This window comes from Gobio gobio, assembly GCF_949357685.1.
Source record: "Gobio gobio genome assembly, chromosome: 11".
In the NCBI taxonomy this organism is placed as follows: Eukaryota; Metazoa; Chordata; class Actinopteri; order Cypriniformes; family Gobionidae; genus Gobio; species Gobio gobio.
Genome location: NC_137104.1, coordinates 54,917,081 through 54,932,299, shown reverse-complemented (window position 1 = coordinate 54,932,299; position 15,219 = coordinate 54,917,081).

Sequence of the window (15,219 nt, the reverse complement as noted above, 5' to 3'; positions counted from 1 at the left end):
ATTACATAAATCTTACCTGTTCCATTTACCTATGACTGTTAGCCTAGAAATCTAGACGCACCCTAGCGGCAGAAAATTAATTTTGCCACGAGTGTAGTCTAGCAACTCTCTGTAGACCTGAGAGCTGGAAAAAACAAACTCTGGTCAGGCCAATCACAGCGTGTGTAGAGTTGGTGGGCGGGCTTAACATAATGACGGCACGTCACGGCAGAGTTGCAGAGGTTCTGCGTGCTACTCGTAAACAAAGAAGCTGGCTAACAACGGTCTTTTGAATCGGCTTTGGCCGCGACTCTGGAAGACATGGAGTTAAGCTTTTCTTTGAGAAAAGAACAAAGAATGGCACTGAATTAATTTTTAAGAACTAAGATATGTTCGAAGATTTGCCGACCGGATACGGCGAAAGTCTATCAACTAACGTTAGCTCGGCTTCACCTTCTACTTTGCTTTGGTTGGTTGTGGCGGTCATGGCGCTATCCTATTGCGTGCAGAGGGGATTTGAAAGACAACCGTTTATCCCGCCCCTCAGATTGAGCCCTGTCAATGGTGAGTTTCCAGACCCAACATCTTGATGTGGGTCTGGCTTGTCAGGCTATATGACTAGCATATATGAATCACATTCAGTTTATTACTACAATTACATATCTGTTTCATTTATGTTTAACTCCCAATTTAGCCCCTTTGCAAAGCATGATGGGAAGCGAAAGTCCTGTTTGATTGAGTCCTGCATATGTTGCTTCAGCTGAAAATATTTGGAGATTTTTGACTAAAACTTGCTCAGAACACGTAAAGTTTAAATTACAGCAAAGTGATTGAATTGAGTTGGTTGGACGTAACTATTTTACATAGATTCTTCCTCGGTCAGTTGTGTTGTCATAACACAAGGATTTTGCATAGATTAAAAATAAACCTTTAATGTTACTAAAAAATAAGGTGGTTGTGTGGAACCACTGTCCATAATTGAATTGAGTTAGTTTAAAGTATCATTTTTTGAGGGTTACATGATTAAAACATGTTGTTTCAAAATGAAAACCTCAAGTGAAGTGATAGAGTAACTGTTTCAAGTCCACTTCACATGAAGCAATCACATTTGAAGCAGAAACCTGATATAATAGTGTTGAATTAAAATAAATTGTTTAAATAAAGTCAACAGTATCGTACTTTTTTTTTTTTTGAGTGTAAACACAGCCTAAACTTACATTTAGTTTTACTGGCTAACTGTTATATATCTAATTTATTAGGGATTAATAATGTATTAGCTGTTTGAGACCAAAATGTTAAAGTGACAAGGCCTACTCACCAGCAAACGTTGACAAAAATGCGCGCATCTGCATCCATGCCTGACTTCAGTTCAAAGAGCCAATCAGCATCTTCCTTGTATTACGTTGCATTGACAACAGAATAAAATAGGCTCTGTTAAGTACATTTAATTTAAACAATTAAATAGAATGAAAAAAATCATGCAAATCGTACAATCAAACGAAAAACATGGAGTAATAATTGAACAAATCTGTTGGAGTTTATGTTTATTGTACCTAAATAATTTGAATTAAAACTATTTCATGGATAACAGATTACTCTCAGGATTACTCTCACTGGGTTTGTCCATTTTCAGCCCAACTTGGGTTGTTTTTAACCCAGCATTTTATAGCGTAATAGAATATGTTTGAAGATGTCAGGTGATACGATATCATTTAATTTAATTTAATTAATAAAAAAGATATATTTAGAGAAATTGTTATTAAATCAACAAAGACATATTCCCAAAAACAGATGCATGTAAGATGTGTGACAGATGCTTATGAATATAATACAGTGAGTGTGACATCATCAGGTCACATGACCTGGAAGTTAATTAGATTAAAAACAATAATAATAATTCAATTCACAAAAATACAAAAAATGATGTTTCCTAAATCAAAATAATTTCTCCAAGTTCGAGATGCACTGCAGTTGGCGTGACATCATATATGAATTACTAGCAAAATGGTATTTTCTAAATAAAATGTTACAATATACTGTTATTATAATGTTACAATTCTTAGTAAATATGCCGTTTACAGCTTTAAAATTATTCTTTATACCTACTACACGTGGTTTACATCAGTAAATTATGTCTGTATGACAGTAACGTCGTTTATCAAGGACGGGATGATCACGTTTTTACGGGAGTGTACTCTTTGTAGACACTCCCTACTTTTACTCAGACGTTCCAAAACGTCTCTGGTTACGTATGTAACCTATGTTCCCTGAGAACAGTGAACGAGACGCTGCGTCAGCTGACGCTACGGGGAACGCCTCCAGCGTGACAGGTGCCTGAAATCATAATCAAAAAACGTCAATCCTATTGACCGGCGACAGCCTATGACGTCATCAAGGTGCAACCAGGAAGTATAAAAGGGTGCCTTGCCAACATGACAGTATCTAAACGTCTGAAGGGACTGTTTGGCAGGCAAGCCTTGAGGCATGGCAAAGCGACGCAGCGTTTCGTTCCCTGTTCTCAGGGAACATAGGTTACATACGTAACCAGAGACGTTCCCTTTTGAAAGGGAACTCGCGCTGCGTCAGCTGACGCTACGGGGAACGATATACCAACGCCGCCATGCCGAAAGGAGTGCATGCCCACTGGCAGTGACAACTGTCAGGACAAGCAAATTCAACTGAAATGCCTGAACCACTCCCCTTCTGGTCACATTAGGCTGTCAGTGACAGCGCTCCCTACGGTCAAAGCCCAAGCTATAAACCTGAGAAGGAACCTTCGCATACCATATGAAGTCCTACCCTGGCCGCTCGAAGGCCTGGAACCAGCCCATTCGACAGAAGGGGTTCCTTTAAGGGAACGTGGCAAGGGGACCCGAGGGAACCCGTGCCAGTCACTATTCGGGAAGAATTCACCGAATGCCACCAGGGAGGCCTGACCTAGCGACCTCAATGTGGGACACGTCAGTTCGGCCAATCCCTGTCTGTTTAAGTACAGAGCCTCTGGTACTCACCTCCGGAGAGACATCCTGCTAGGGTACTGCAAAAAGACAGTGTCCTCCACCAGCCGGACCTCAGAGACGGGTTATCCTGGAGAGCAGCGCTCAGCGAAGTGCTTTCTAACCCTTGCTAGCGAGGGGAGTTTTAGCCGCTCGATCCTAGGATCTACCAAGCACTTATTTTAAAACGTGCTCAGGAGGCCAAACAGGCCTACAGGCTGATCCTAGCTGGGAGGCCTCGAGGGGCCTACAACCGATGGATCAGTGCCAAGCGGCTATAAGCTCACAGAAGACTCTCACTTGAGAGGAGCTCCCAAGCCTGCCTGGTAGGTAACCATGCTGTAGGCGATCTATGAGAGTCCCTTCCTGTAGGGACCGCATAGTAACAGCGTCGTCTCGTCATGCTAGGGTATGAACACCGCCTTCAGGTGCTACCGGCCACCGCTCCAGGGAGGCTTAGTTAGGCCTACCACCTGACAATAGGTGCGCTAGAGATAGCTTTTTCACAGTGACTAGACTCATCAGTGACTGCGAAACCGGAACATGCCCTTAGAGGAGGCCAGGTGAGGCCTACAATCCAATAGCGAATCCCCCAGGGAAGCTCGTGCCGTTTGCCACCTGTTAGCAACCCCTGCTACCACCTGTCACCGAAACTGGGGACCGGGGAACGATCTCAGGGAGGCCCGGTGCCTACGACCTGATGGCAGAATGTGCTAGCCTCCAGGGACCTCGGCCACCTGGAGCCCGGGAACACCTCCTCAGAGGAGGTCAAGTGAGCCTGCTTACCCCACAGCAGGCCCTTAGGGAGGCCTGGTAACGCCTTCCACCTACAAGCAGCTCGTGCCAGCCGTCGAGGGACTGACGCCTCAGGCATGCCCCCTCGGGGGAGACTGAGTGTGGCCCGCTATTCACAGCAAGCTCTCAGGGAGGCCTGGAGGGGCCTACCACCTGAGCCAAGGTGACCCAAAAACGGGAGCCTACCCCTCAGGGAGGCCTGTTAGGGCCTACCTCCAAATAGGAGGTATGCAGGTTCTATGAACCCTGCCGTGGACAGAAGACTGGCTGCTGCACCCAGGCTGACGGTAGCTGTCTGCTGCTGAAGAAGAACTGGACATCCAGATATCACCCGGGGACTCATCCCCAAGGAGGCCAAAGAGGCCTACTAGTTGACGAGATTTTCGCTGAAGTTTGAAGTCGATGGATAGTCGCGACTTCGAGACTCCCTCCTGGAGTCTGCTGCCCAGACTGCCCAAGCTGGCTACTCACAACCAGCTGGCCTTCACACGCTCACACGCTTTCACGCTAAAGGGCCTCCGCGATAGCGCAGTCTCACAGGGCAGTGCCTACAGACATGAACCTAATCACATTGCCAACAGCAGTGCACTCAGCAAACAAATGCTTAGGAACCCTCTAAAGCGAGGGGAGTACAACTTACGTCACCTGCTTCAGGGCGGCCGCCTTACTTTCTCATACAGCGGTCTGCCATTCGTGCAAGGACGTCAGCCATTGGTAATGCTTGGGCCTCAGGGGAGCATTCGATCAAACCGCCATGCAGAAGGTTGCGATGTTCAGCTCGACCCGAGCCCTAAAGAAGGTGGAGCAGAGGACATAGAGCAGAGGGTAAAACACATCATACAATAATGTAACCCACCGGCCGTACCATCCTCATGGATGAGGCCGGGGGCCACCAGAAGGTGGCGGCCACACCAGCTCTGAAAGGCGGGGCACAGCAAAACTAAAGTCCTAGACGCACACAGCGAAAGACGCTCAACCCAGCCCCACGACCACTGGCAAGGTCGCTATCCCTGCTGCAAAACCTACACTGCATTACTAAATAACCCCAGAACGCAGAGAAGGGGGCGGGCCTTGGCCGGACTACTCTGTAATAAGAGGAGGCTGAATCAAGGATGCAGAAAAACAAGCACTGTTCTTATACTTAAAGACAGGCCTGGGGCGACATCACCTGCTTTTAAAGGAAACACCCCCCATCCTTAGCAAAGCCTAGGTCAAGTGGTGCGGTGCTAAACCTGCACTAGATCTACCCAGGGCTCGGGAAAGAAATATTATCACCCCTTACATAAACAACGGGGCCCCGAAACCCATCTAAAAGCCCAACAGGGCTGGGCGCAGATCTCACTACAGCTCACGTATTAGTGCTTAACCTGGTCGTAATGCTACTTTGGGCTCACCACCTGCAGGAGGGAGCGTAAGGGGCCGGTGCATAGCGAATCGGGCGGTAGTCGAGGGCGAGGCCCCCGACGACCTGATCTCTGGACACAGAATCTGGCTTTAGGGACGTGGAATGTCACCTCGTTGGCGGGGAAGGAGCCTGAGCTTGTGCGGGAGGTCGAGAGGTACCGACTAGAGATAGTCGGACTCACCTCCACGCACAGCTTGGGCTCTGGAACCACTCTGGAGTTGCCCATGGTGAGAGGCGGAGGGCTGGAGTGGGTTTGCTTATAGCGCCCCAGCTCAGCCACCATGTGTTGGAGTTCACCCCGGTGAACGAGAGGGTCGCTTCCCTGCGCCTTCGAGTCGGGGATAGGTCTCTCACTGTCGTTTGTGCCTACGGCCCAAATGGCAGTGCGGAGTACCCAGCCCTCTTGGAGTCTCTGGGAGGGGTGCTGGAAAGTGCTCCGACTGGAGACTCCGTCATTCTACTGGGGGACTTCAACGCCCACGTGGGCAGTGACAGTGACACCTGGAGGGGCGTGATTGGGAGGAACGGCCCCCCTGATCTGAACCCGAGCGGTGTTCTGTTATTGGACTTCTGTGCTAGCCACAGCTTGTCCATAACGAACACCATGTTCAAGCATAAGGGTGTCCATCAGTGCACGTGGCACCAGGACACCCTAGGCCGGAGGTCGATGATCGACTTTGTGGTCGTGTCATCAGACCTTCGGCCATATGTCTTGGACACTCGGGTGAAGAGAGGGGCGGAGCTGTCAACTGATTACCACCTGGTTGTTAGTTGGATCCGATGGCGGGGGAGGAAGCTGGACAGACCCGGCAGACCCAAACATACTGTGAGGGTCTGTTGGGAACGTTTGGCCGAGCCCCCTGTCAGAGAGATCTTCAACTCCCACCTCCGGCGAAGCTTCGACCAGATCCCGAGGGAGTCTGGAGATATTGAGTCCGAGTGGACCATGTTCTCCACCTCCATTGTCGCTGCGGCCGCTCGGAGCTGTGGCCGTAAGGTCTCCGGTGCCTGTCGAGGTGGCAATCCCCGAACCCGGTGGTGGACACCGGAAGTAAGGGATGCCGTCAAGCTGAAGAAGGAGTCCTATCGGGCCTGGATGGCTTGTGGGACTCCGGAGGCAGCTGACCGGTACCGGCAGGCCAAGCGGACTGCAGCCCGGGTAGTCGTGGAGGCAAAAAATCGGGCCTGGGAGGAGTTTGTGAGGCCATGGAAAAAGACTATCGGTCGGCCTCGAAGAGATTCTGGCGGTCGGGGACAGTACCTCTGGACTGGCAGACCGGGGTGGTGGTCCCTCTTTTCAAGAAGGGGGACCGGAGAGTGTGTTCCAACTATAGGGGGATCACACTTCTCAGCCTCCCCGGGAAAGTCTATGCCAGGGTACTGGAGAGGAGAATTCGGCCGATAGTGGAACCTCGGATTCAGGAGGAACAGTGTGCTTTTCGTCCCGGTCGTGGAACACTGGACCAGCTCTATACCCTTTCCAGGGTGCTGGGGGGTTCATGGGAGTTTGCCCAACCAGTCCACGTGTGTTTTGTGGATTTGGAGAAGGCATTCGACCGTGTTCCTCGTGGCATCCTGTGGAGGGTGCTCTGGGAGTATGGGGTCGGCGGCCCCCTGCTTAGGGCTGTTCGGTCCCTGTACGAGCAGAGCAGGAGCTTGATCCGCATTGCCGCCAGTAAGTCAGACTTGTTCCCGGTGCATGTTGGACTCCGGCAGGGCTGCCCTTTGTCACCGGTTCTGTTCATAATTTTTATGGACAGAATTTCTAGGCGCAGCCAAGGGCCGGAGAGTGTCCCGTTTGGGGACCACACGATTTCGTCACTGCTTTTTGCGGATGACGTTGTCGTGTTGGCCTCCTCGAGCCAGGACCATCAGCGTGCACTGGGACGGTTTGCAGCCGAGTGTGAAGCGGCTGGGATGAGAATCAGCACCTCCAAGTTCGAGGCCATGGTTCTCAGTCGGAAAAGGGTGGCTAGCCCGCTTCAGGTGGGTGGAGAGTTCCTGCCTCAAGTGGAGGAGTTCAGGTATCTTGGGGTCTTGTTCACGAGTGAGGGAAGGATGGAACGGGAGATTGACAGACGGATCGGTGCAGCTTCTGCAGTAATGCGGTCGATGTACCAGTCTGTCGTGGTAAAGAAGGAGCTGAGCTGCAAGGCAAAGCTCTCGATTTACTGGTCAATCTACGTTCCTACTCTCACCTATGGTCATGAGCTGTGGTTCATGACCGAAAGGACAAGATCCCGGATACAGGTGGCCGAAATGAGCTTTCTCCGTAGGGTGGCTGGGCGCTCCCTTAGAGATAGGGTGAGGAGCTCAGTCACTCGGGAGGAACTCGGAGTAGAGCCGCTGCTCCTCCACATCGAGAGGAGCCAGCTGAGGTGGCTCGGGCATCTATTTCGGATGCCTCCTGGACGCCTTCCCAGGGAGGTGTTCCAGGCATGTCCCACCGGGAGGAGGCCCCGGGGAAGACCTAGGACATGCTGGAGGGACTATGTCTCCCGGCTGGCCTGGGAACGCCTCGGGGTTCCCCCGGAAGAGCTGGAGGAAGTGGCTAGGGAGAGGGAAGTCTGGGCGTCTCTGCTTAGACTGTTGCCCCCGCGACCTGGCCCCGGATAAGCGGAAGATGATGGATGGATGGAAGAAGATCGTTCTTAGCTTACTCATGGGGAGCTGCAGGCCCTGCGATGTCCAGCGATGTTCCATAATCCCCCGAGCGCTCTCAGGAGTCCTGAAAACATAGTAAAAAATGTTTCACCCTTCTCAAGGGGGACTCACCACTCGCTCCTCTCGGCGCTTCAACCCAGCCATCAAGCTAGTATACGACCACCATCCTGAGGGGGGCGCTTTCACCAAACAAACCAGGCGGGCCGTCAGAATCTTACAGTTTCTGCTCATCATTGGCCCACCGGCCTGATGTAAAGCGCCCAGGGGAAAGCACAGGAGGAAGGGAAAAAAGGCAGCGCTCATCTGTGCGCCCTAGGAGGCGGAGTCCGCTGCCTGCGCTGGTTCCGGTTACCAGCACAAGCTTCCTTCCTCTTTTTGTTGCGGGTGTCCCGCCTTCTCTGCGCACCAGTCCTCCACGGAGGGGGCGCTCGAGAGGCGACGCTGGTTCGCTGGTCCCGCCTCCAATCCTCAGACCGTGACGGGCCAGGGACACCCGACTGCCTGGGCGCGGTCCCGGACCTCAGCGGGATGCACGTTCTAAATGCAGCCGAGCGCGCCTTCGCCTCCCTGAACTTTCCGACCACCGCCTCCACGGAGGTGCCGAAAAGTTGCGAGGGCGAAACCAGGGCATCCAGGAGAAAGGACTTCTCTTTCTCCCCGATGTCCGCCAGGTTCAACCACAGATGTCTCTCCGTGGCTACCATCGCCGCCATCGAACGACCGATGGCAAACGCAGTTTGTTTGGCAGCCCGGAGAGCGAGATCCGTGGTCCGGCGCAACTCGGTCACCGCATCAGGGGTTAGTCCCTCCCCCTGATCGAGGTCCCTCAGCAGGTCCGCCTGGTAGGCTTGTGACCCGCTGACATGTACGCCCTGCCGTTCAAACGTGACGTTGTTCTGAGAGGTTTTGTCGGCAGGGTGGGAGCCCTCAGTGTCGACGGCCACCCAGAGGCGAGATAGTTCGCAAACGTCTCGTCCACGGGCGGCAACGACACATATCCAGCCTCAGCCAGTCCCTCGACATCAGCGAAGTTAGCTCGCTGCTGCCGATAGATGCGGGCTGAATAAGGCTTCTTCCATCCCTTCGAGATCTGCTGATGGAGATCTGGAAGAAATGGAAGACTCCCGGGACCTGGGCGGTCATGAGCGGAGAGAAATCGGTCATCCAAGCGATTCGGACGCACGACCTCTCTCCTTGCGCGCTGCCACGGCAGCTGCAGTCTACCTGCAGCGCGCTCCATGACTTCCACCAGCTCCCCGTACATGGGACAGGATGGATGCGAGGTTTCAGCCTCAGCTGACTCACCAACCTCTTCATCCATCCTTTGCTCGGTAGGAAGAGCCGCAGACGAGGAGGAGGAGCCCAGATCCCACTCCTCCTCCGATGTCTGCCCCTCGTGATCTGGATCGTCATCCGCGAGCACTACACCAGTCTCCAGACGACGAGCCAGATCCATCTGGGAACCCCAGGACTTCAGATGCCGCTCAGCCTCAGCTCGAGCAGGGCCGTCCCCAGATGCTGAACTCTCTCCCCTCGAGAAGAGAGCCAGACGAGAGCGGAGCGTTTTCAGGGGAGCGTTTTGCATGGGAAGTTCCCTCGAGAACTTCCCATGCAAGCTCCTCACCCAGACAGTAGACACAGAGTGTGTGTATATCCTCAGGCGTAAGATACCTGGTACACGGGTCGACACATCTGTGGAAGTGGCGTTGCTTCTGAGCACACTTCATTCTCTCGCTTGCAAACAGTTTCTTTGACGCTTCACGTGAGATAGGCAAAACAGCCCCTGAAGACGAAAAGATACTGTCATGTTGGCAAGGCGCCCTTTTATACTTCCTGGTTGCACCTTGATGACGTCATAGGCTGTCGCCGGTCAATAGGATTGACGTTTTTTGATTGTGATTTCAGGCACCTGTCACGCTGGAGGCGTTCCCCGCAGCGTCAGCTGACGCAGCGCGAGTTCCCTTTCGAAAGGGAACAAAAACAACTTTCCCCTGAGGAAACTCTCGGTTATATTTCCTACGTTCAAATCTCTCTAAACATGCAAAGTTCTGAAACCTGATGAACACAAGACTCAAGCTGAACTTTAAACATGTAAGTTTTAATTAAAAAAATATATATAAATCCAGCCGGTGTGTTTTTGTGTTATTATAGCTATATTGTTGTGTTTCTGTCTGTGGGAAACGAAACCGGCTAATAAAGTGGAAATCATGTTTATGACGTGTGATTATGATGATGGTTTTTATTAATATATAGTGATTACATTTATATAATGATTAGATTGTGACTAAATATCTAAAGTCCTGTTGCTTGCGTTTGACGGATCATTGTCAGTATTAACACAAGGAATAATTTATTAAACCAAAGATTATAGATTTCTTATTGGACATTTTGTCATAGAGATGTGCTAAATATTTGTTTAATATTCAGACAGAATGAAAATTAATGTTGCTGTTATATTGGTGAAAAATAACAACTAGTTTCCACTTTCAGTGCATCAACTCACTTGTTTATTATTTCCGGAACCCACACAACAGCGCGCACCTACGGTGGCCTCACAGTGTCATAATGTGCAACGTAAAACAGGCATCCTTAATAGCAGAACTAAAACTGTATGTATTACGTGAACACAACACCCCCCCCCCCCCCCCTCAAAATGTTCAAACGTGAAAGGTAGCAACAAAGTCTTTGAAGTGTCCGGGGCGCGTACGAACCCTGACAGGGCGGGATAGAAAATCTGCTACAACATTAGTCTTGCCAGGCGTGAATTGTAACTGAAAGTCATACTGCTGTAGGCAGTCTGACCATCTGTAGAGGCGAAGGGGTCTGTGTCCTCCGCCCGAAGTGGACATCAGGGCTGTCAGAGCCTGGTGGTCTGTCCGTAGGGTAAAAGACCGTCCATATAGGTACAAATGCCACCTCTCACACGCCCAAATGCAAGCGAGGGCCTCCCTCTCACCCACTGAGTATTTCTGTTCGGTGGGGCTGAGCGCCCGGGAGGCGAAGGCTACGGGCCTCTCCGCGCCGTTATGGAGCTGTGACAGAACGGCGCCCAGAGCCACAGCAGATGCATCACAGGTCACGAATGTGGGGCAGTCAAGCTGGAAGTGTGCCAGGATTGGAGACGTGGTGAGGAGACGCTTCAGTTCGTCAAACCCTGCCTGGCATTCAGAAGTCCAGGTCCAGGGACCATCCTGCCTGAGCAGCATCCTCAGCGGGGCCGTGACAGAGGAGTACTGCGGCAGGAAACGCATGTAGTAGGCTGTCATCCCCAAGAATGAAGCCAGCTGTGAGGCTGTTGTGGGGTTGGGGACTGCGCTGATGGCTGCCACATTCGACTGGAGAGGGGAGATACCATCTGCTGACACACGGAACCCGACAAAGTCAATGGCCGGTGCCGAGAATGTACACTTTTCAGTGTTCAAGGTGACATGGTGGCGGCTGAGGGAGTCAAAGACCTGTTCCAGGCGGGCGTTGTGTGTTTCAACATCTGGTCCGTGTACCACAATGTCATCCAAATAGGCCACGGTACCGGGGCAGCTGGCGAGGATTGTGGACATGATCTTCTGGAAACAGCTTGGTGCTGAACTGAGTCCAAAAGGCATCCTCGTATAGCGGTACAGGCCAGTATGTGTGATAAAAGCCGTCAGGTTCCGACTCTCCGGGTGCAGAGGGATTTGCAAGTAGCCCTGACGTAAGTCCAACTTAGAAAAGACCCGAGAGCCGTAGAAGTGGCTTGTGAGCTCTTCTGTCGTCGGAAGAGGGTACTTGTCCGGCACCACTGCCTTATTGACCTGTCGAAGGTCGACGCAGACTCTCAGTCCGCCTGACTTTTTTCTGGCGATGACAAGGTTGGACACCCACAGAGAGGCGTCAATCGGTTCTATGATGCCATCAGCCTGGAGGCGTTGGAGCTCCTGTGTAACGCCGTCCCGAAAAGTTGCGAGGGCGAAACCAGGGCATCCAGGAGAAAGGACTTCTCTTTCTCCCCGATGTCCGCCAGGTTCAACCACAGATGTCTCTCCGTGGCTACCATCGCCGCCATCGAACGACCGATGGCAAACGCAGTTTGTTTGGCAGCCCGGAGAGCGAGATCCGTGGTCCGGCGCAACTCGGTCACCGCATCAGGGGTTAGTCCCTCCCCCTGATCGAGGTCCCTCAGCAGGTCCGCCTGGTAGGCTTGTGACCCGCTGACATGTACGCCCTGCCGTTCAAACGTGACGTTGTTCTGAGAGGTTTTGTCGGCAGGGTGGGAGCCCTCAGTGTCGACGGCCACCCAGAGGCGAGATAGTTCGCAAACGTCTCGTCCACGGGCGGCAACGACACATATCCAGCCTCAGCCAGTCCCTCGACATCAGCGAAGTTAGCTCGCTGCTGCCGATAGATGCGGGCTGAATAAGGCTTCTTCCATCCCTTCGAGATCTGCTGATGGAGATCTGGAAGAAATGGAAGACTCCCGGGACCTGGGCGGTCATGAGCGGAGAGAAATCGGTCATCCAAGCGATTCGGACGCACGACCTCTCTCCTTGCGCGCTGCCACGGCAGCTGCAGTCTACCTGCAGCGCGCTCCATGACTTCCACCAGCTCCCCGTACATGGGACAGGATGGATGCGAGGTTTCAGCCTCAGCTGACTCACCAACCTCTTCATCCATCCTTTGCTCGGTAGGAAGAGCCGCAGACGAGGAGGAGGAGCCCAGATCCCACTCCTCCTCCGATGTCTGCCCCTCGTGATCTGGATCGTCATCCGCGAGCACTACACCAGTCTCCAGACGACGAGCCAGATCCATCTGGGAACCCCAGGACTTCAGATGCCGCTCAGCCTCAGCTCGAGCAGGGCCGTCCCCAGATGCTGAACTCTCTCCCCTCGAGAAGAGAGCCAGACGAGAGCGGAGCGTTTTCAGGGGAGCGTTTTGCATGGGAAGTTCCCTCGAGAACTTCCCATGCAAGCTCCTCACCCAGACAGTAGACACAGAGTGTGTGTATATCCTCAGGCGTAAGATACCTGGTACACGGGTCGACACATCTGTGGAAGTGGCGTTGCTTCTGAGCACACTTCATTCTCTCGCTTGCAAACAGTTTCTTTGACGCTTCACGTGAGATAGGCAAAACAGCCCCTGAAGACGAAAAGATACTGTCATGTTGGCAAGGCGCCCTTTTATACTTCCTGGTTGCACCTTGATGACGTCATAGGCTGTCGCCGGTCAATAGGATTGACGTTTTTTGATTGTGATTTCAGGCACCTGTCACGCTGGAGGCGTTCCCCGCAGCGTCAGCTGACGCAGCGCGAGTTCCCTTTCGAAAGGGAACAAAAACAACTTTCCCCTGAGGAAACTCTCGGTTATATTTCCTACGTTCAAATCTCTCTAAACATGCAAAGTTCTGAAACCTGATGAACACAAGACTCAAGCTGAACTTTAAACATGTAAGTTTTAATTAAAAAAATATATATAAATCCAGCCGGTGTGTTTTTGTGTTATTATAGCTATATTGTTGTGTTTCTGTCTGTGGGAAACGAAACCGGCTAATAAAGTGGAAATCATGTTTATGACGTGTGATTATGATGATGGTTTTTATTAATATATAGTGATTACATTTATATAATGATTAGATTGTGACTAAATATCTAAAGTCCTGTTGCTTGCGTTTGACGGATCATTGTCAGTATTAACACAAGGAATAATTTATTAAACCAAAGATTATAGATTTCTTATTGGACATTTTGTCATAGAGATGTGCTAAATATTTGTTTAATATTCAGACAGAATGAAAATTAATGTTGCTGTTATATTGGTGAAAAATAACAACTAGTTTCCACTTTCAGTGCATCAACTCACTTGTTTATTATTTCCGGAACCCACACAACAGCGCGCACCTACGGTGGCCTCACAGTGTCATAATGTGCAACGTAAAACAGGCATCCTTAATAGCAGAACTAAAACTGTATGTATTACGTGAACACAACCCCCCCCCCCCCCCCCCCCCTCAAAATGTTCAAACGTGAAAGGTAGCAACAAAGTCTTTGAAGTGTCCGGGGCGCGTACGAACCCTGACAGGGCGGGATAGAAAATCTGCTACAACATTAGTCTTGCCAGGCGTGAATTGTAACTGAAAGTCATACTGCTGTAGGCAGTCTGACCATCTGTAGAGGCGAAGGGGTCTGTGTCCTCCGCCCGAAGTGGACATCAGGGCTGTCAGAGCCTGGTGGTCTGTCCGTAGGGTAAAAGACCGTCCATATAGGTACAAATGCCACCTCTCACACGCCCAAATGCAAGCGAGGGCCTCCCTCTCACCCACTGAGTATTTCTGTTCGGTGGGGCTGAGCGCCCGGGAGGCGAAGGCTACGGGCCTCTCCGCGCCGTTATGGAGCTGTGACAGAACGGCGCCCAGAGCCACAGCAGATGCATCACAGGTCACGAATGTGGGGCAGTCAAGCTGGAAGTGTGCCAGGATTGGAGACGTGGTGAGGAGACGCTTCAGTTCGTCAAACCCTGCCTGGCATTCAGAAGTCCAGGTCCAGGGACCATCCTGCCTGAGCAGCATCCTCAGCGGGGCCGTGACAGAGGAGTACTGCGGCAGGAAACGCATGTAGTAGGCTGTCATCCCCAAGAATGAAGCCAGCTGTGAGGCTGTTGTGGGGTTGGGGACTGCGCTGATGGCTGCCACATTCGACTGGAGAGGGGAGATACCATCTGCTGACACACGGAACCCGACAAAGTCAATGGCCGGTGCCGAGAATGTACACTTTTCAGTGTTCAAGGTGACATGGTGGCGGCTGAGGGAGTCAAAGACCTGTTCCAGGCGGGCGTTGTGTGTTTCAACATCTGGTCCGTGTACCACAATGTCATCCAAATAGGCCACGGTACCGGGGCAGCTGGCGAGGATTGTGGACATGATCTTCTGGAAACAGCTTGGTGCTGAACTGAGTCCAAAAGGCATCCTCGTATAGCGGTACAGGCCAGTATGTGTGATAAAAGCCGTCAGGTTCCGACTCTCCGGGTGCAGAGGGATTTGCAAGTAGCCCTGACGTAAGTCCAACTTAGAAAAGACCCGAGAGCCGTAGAAGTGGCTTGTGAGCTCTTCTGTCGTCGGAAGAGGGTACTTGTCCGGCACCACTGCCTTATTGACCTGTCGAAGGTCGACGCAGACTCTCAGTCCGCCTGACTTTTTTCTGGCGATGACAAGGTTGGACACCCACAGAGAGGCGTCAATCGGTTCTATGATGCCATCAGCCTGGAGGCGTTGGAGCTCCTGTGTAACGCCGTCCCGCAGAGCCAGGGGAACACGCCGAAGGGGCTGGACCACGGGAGGCACGCTGTGGTCCAGGAGTGGTTTGTGTGTGAATGAGGTGAGACACCAAAGGCCATTGAACAGTTCAGGCCGGC